The 4,902-nt window shown below is 38.1% G+C and overlaps 1 pseudogene; it reads left to right on the top strand.

The window, feature by feature from the left end:
• Positions 1-740: 740 nt before the first annotated feature.
• LOC108803438 overlaps positions 741-4,902 on the top strand; it is a 16,734-nt pseudogene continuing 12,572 nt past the window's right edge.

The following is a 4,902-nucleotide window of genomic DNA, read 5'->3' as shown; positions in this document are numbered from 1 at the left end:
ACAGCAGCAGAGCCGCCGGACAATAGGAAACTATTGGGCGGAGCTAGCTGTCACTGCTAGCTCCGCACAATCGTTTTCTATTTACTTTTTTCTACTTTTTTCACTCTTTTTCTGTTCTGCTCGGTGCCTCTGAGGGACCGAGCAGAACAGCCGAGCCAAATGCCGCTCCGCGGCATTCGGCTATTCTCCACTGCTGTTCGGGATCTTTCAGAATAGCCCGAACAGCAGTGAGAAGCCTGCCAGAGGTTCGGCTCAGCCGATCCAGATGTTGGATCGGTTGAGTCGAACTCCTTCTGCACTTCGGGTCAGCCGAACATGCTGAGCATGTTCGGCTGATCTGAATCCACACGAAGCAAGCCGATGTACGGCTGATTTCAGCCGATATACGGCTGAAATCAGCCGTACCAGCCTGAAGTGAATAGCCGAACAGTGTTCGGCTCACTTCACTTCTGATCGGTCATTTACTCGGCTGCCCTCGGCAGCTTTGTGAATAGACCCCAATGTATCAGTACTTGTTTCTATGAGTACTTGGGCAATTACTTGTACTTGGTCTGGAAAAAAATTGTATTGGTGCCATAAATATAGATTGTATAATATATTTAGACATATCTATTGAAGCATACATTTAAAACAGGGATGCACAAATTCCAGGACAGCTGCCTTCTAACTTTTGAGTTTTTCTCTAGTCTAGTCTTGGAGCTGGAGAAGTACCTGTACTTGTATTTGTACTTGTACCAAGTATGGTACTTGGTAACTCAGGATACGTAGAATTAGTAAACCTGAGTGTATTGGATGTATGTGTTCTTGAACAGGTGGATAACCGTCAAAACTGATATTAAATTAAGGTATATATTATATGTAAAACAAAATGCCCATTAGAACTGTCACTTTGTATCATAATATTTCTACATGTTTTAACTTTATGTGCCTCCTTGGTGCATCTTCAAACAAAGTGTCCCATAGATGCTCTAACTGGACATGAAGTCTTCTACTAGATCCTGATGCAGCAGCCTGCCCAAAGCATGACAGCATTTTGAGCTAATGTTGTAGACTTACTGCACTGCAGGGAGGTGGCTAGTCTACTCCTTTCTAATATTGGAGGTGGCATGGACACTTTAGATATTACAAGTGCTTGTCATGGACAAGCTGCAGCAGAAAGGATTTGGAAACTCTTATTTCAGTTCAGTACATAACAAAAAACTTCAGGGAGGTGAGAGGTCACCTATGGGACACACATGGTATAGTTTCAGTTATCCTTTTAAACAAGTCTTGGTTATAGTACATTAGAAATTAAAATGTAAGATCATAAAAAGCACATCACAGGGAAAAAAATATCAAAGCAAAGGCAATATGGGAGAGGGAACAAAATTATAAAAGGGGAAATGGAGGGAGGTTCCTTCCTCAATGCTCTAATTTTTTTTACTAACTATTATTATAGTATGTGTGGGAAAGTTTTTATGTCTGGATGTCTCTGTAACAACATGTATTTTATTTTTTGCATATATAGACTTCAAAAACAAGTCTAGCTAAAACACACATACAGCAGGAACTGCTTTACCTGCCATAGATCTGTAAATATATATACCTGCCCATTCTGTGCTATGTTATATTATGGTCATTAGCCTCCAAAGAAGGAATTAAAAACTGTAGTTATAATAGATGCTTTGAAAAATAATTTACTTTTTTAGGGAAAGGCTAAAGGTGTTTTTTGTTTTTTTTTGCATAAAACATTGGGGTTTTTTTTTTTTAAAGAGTGTCTGTTACCTGTATGAGCAACAGTTCATTAATGCTGTATTACACTTACTGAATATTACATTTTAATAATTGTTCTGTAGGAATCTTTTACATGCTTTCAGGAAATGTATTAACTTTTCATTTTTATTATGTATTTTTCAGCTTGTGATTGTGACTCAAGAGGTATACAGACCCCTCAGTGTGATCGATCCGATGGCCATTGCATCTGCAATGAGGGCGTAGAAGGATTCCGTTGTGATAAATGTGCTCGCGGATATTCTGGAATTTTTCCAAACTGTGTTCCTTGCCACAAATGCTTTGTCCTTTGGGATGTAATTATCAAAGAGCTATCCAATAGGACCCAACGAGTGTTGGACCGTGCCAGTGCCCTGAAAATCACTGGAGTTATTGGACCATACCAAAAAACCATTGAAAAAGTCCAGGACACACTAAAGGAAATTCAGACCATTATTTCACAGAATCCCGCTGCTGAGTCACTCAAAAACCTTGATCAACTTTTTGATGATGCAGAGTATGTCATGACAAAATCTTTTTATTCAATGTCTGCTATATCCTAGATAAGATAGCTTTTGGAATAAAATATTTTCTATTAACTTTTATAACTAGCTATGTACCAGGCATTCTCAAAATAAGTCAGTATGTCTATAGCCAAATGTTTTTCTGCTCAGCTTTGAAATGAGTAAGGGTTAACATTTCTGTCAATCCTGTTCATCCTCTTTGTTTGCCCTGGTGATCAATGTTTTTAGGACAAAAAGTGATGGGAAATCCAAAATGCTATGCTTGTCACTAGAACAGGGACTATCTTCTAATGGGGGCCTATATTCTGCTGATCCTATATTCTGCTGATAATGGGATTGCCCCTCCTGTTGGGAGATATTTCCTCTCCCTTGCTTTTGTGCCACCAGGGCAGGAAGTGAGGGAAATGTCCCCAACATGAAAGACACGCCGGGTTATAACAATTCCCTACTCTCCCTAAAATAAAGTTATGGCTATAAATAAACTTTAAATATTTTTAGCAGGAATGTAAATTTCTATAAAATATAATGTTACTGCTGTGCTGTTCTACTGGCTGTTTTTTCCCAGTGCAGCCTAAACGCAAGACAAGGCCATTTGCCTTGTCATGGATGGTGACAGTTCACACCACTGCATTCCTGTGGTGTGCGCTTAAAAATCAGGTATGCAGTCCCCCCCTTTGTTTTTTTTTGTTTTTTTGGGGGGGTTTTTTAGCACACTACAGTGAGATGCACCGCGGTGAGTCCATGGAACTTAATGAAATGTTACTTGTGAGTTGTGACATTTAAATAAAGTTCTAACAACAAAGAAACAGTGCAATGCGGCTCAATCAAGCACATCAGCAGTGTACGGGCACATGCATACCAGCGGCCATGCGGGTGAGAGCAGCTGTTGGTGTGAACAAGCCCTGGAACTATTTGGGGTTTACCTAATTACATAATGGTGTAAAGTAACGCATAGCTATCAACAAGCCACTAAAATAGAATTCTGGTCACAGCGCACAGCATTTTGTTATTAGAAAGGCTGAATTGTGCAATTATTACAGTGGTACACATCCAAATGGCTAAATAGACATACTGTATATAATTTACATGGTGTTTCCTCTTTACTACCTGCTCATTGGACTGTACATAAGAAATACATCAAAAGAGAAGTCTAGGTGCTCTCCTCCCCCTCCTCCCCTCCAGTCACAATGACTGAAACATATTAAGATGGCAGTTGTGTGCAATGCACCTTAAATTGCTGGCATTTCTATTCCTAGCCTAAATGTTTAGCATATGGGGATTAGGGAAGATGTTATAAAAGTGGATTTCAGACAGTCATGCAAGCACTTAAAAGTTCTAATTTTTTTTTCTTAATGCATAAAGGTGTTTTGTTTTTGTTTTTTTGTATGTGTCCCTGGGGTTCAACTAATGTGACACATTGGTGTATTTAGGGAACAAACAAACCAGTTGTTGCTCCATTTTTTCATTTAGAAAATGTGTGTATATATATATATATATATAATATATATATAATATGTATATGACACACAATGGTAACTTGTAGAAATACTTCTCAAAAAAGGTTTTTTTGGAACACCTTTTATTGGTGATTACTTGTGACTCAAACAATATGGCTCATTTTTGGATTTTGTGGCTGACTTGTAGGAAATTGAAATCAGAAGTCTGGGAAAAGGTTGAAGAAGTGGAGAAGAAGATAGCAGAAATTAACCTGAATGGTTCACTAAAACTGGATGATCTACAGGCCGATGCAGATGGTGTTAGCAAAGCAGTGAAAGAGCTTGGAGAGCAGCTGGAGTACATGAAGATTTCTAATGTCAAAGGTAATTTTAATATCCTGCATGTTCTTATATACAAATGTTACAAGAATTGAAATCCTTTCAAGAACTAAAACTGAAAATTAATCCGAATTGCCTACCTGCTTTGTGTTGTTGTTTTTTGTTTTTTTTTAATCCAGCAATTCCTGTAATTTTTCATTCTTTTTTTTTTTTTACCATTTTGTTGGTAATCAAGTGATTTGAGAATGCATGTTTTTAATGCAGAAATGCATGTTTTTGATGGTGCACTACAATGGGGAAGGGGGTGTTGCTGGCTACATACATGTGTTTTACAAAGATCTGGATGGGTTCTTGGGGTTTGCATAGGTAAGGTCACAGAGCTGAAAATTGCCATGTGTATGGATGAAACCATAATTAATGCCGAGTGATGTTCTTTGGACGGCAATCAGATCAAACCACGTGACTGGTACACTCGCATGAGGACTGCAACTATTTGCACAATGCACAGATAATATATTTTTCCTAATCTTTATTGAAAGAAAATTCTTTAAACAAAGATCAACAGCTTTACACCACTAACACATCCAAAACAACTTTACTTGCCCCTATCTTTTGAAATAGTTTCCTTTCTGAAGCGCAACATTCTTCTCCCAAGATAAAACTATGCAAAAAGAATGTGTATGTAGCCAGTGTAGTTGTAACTATGAGAACATGGCAGAACAGTGAGAGCTTACACAAATCCACATTTCCCCATGAGTGTTAATTAATGTTACACAATGAGAATTTTGTATTTGCAGTCCTATAAAGAGGTTTAGTATTGTTTTTAATAGTTTGGTTCTCTTTATCCTCAGATC

This window comes from Nanorana parkeri, unplaced genomic scaffold, assembly GCF_000935625.1.
Source record: "Nanorana parkeri isolate BGI_ZX_2015 unplaced genomic scaffold, ASM93562v1 scaffold3729, whole genome shotgun sequence".
NCBI lineage: Eukaryota > Metazoa > Chordata > Amphibia > Anura > Dicroglossidae > Nanorana > Nanorana parkeri.
Note: the sequence above shows the minus strand (reverse complement) of the source record. Positions and strands in the feature narration are given on the sequence as shown.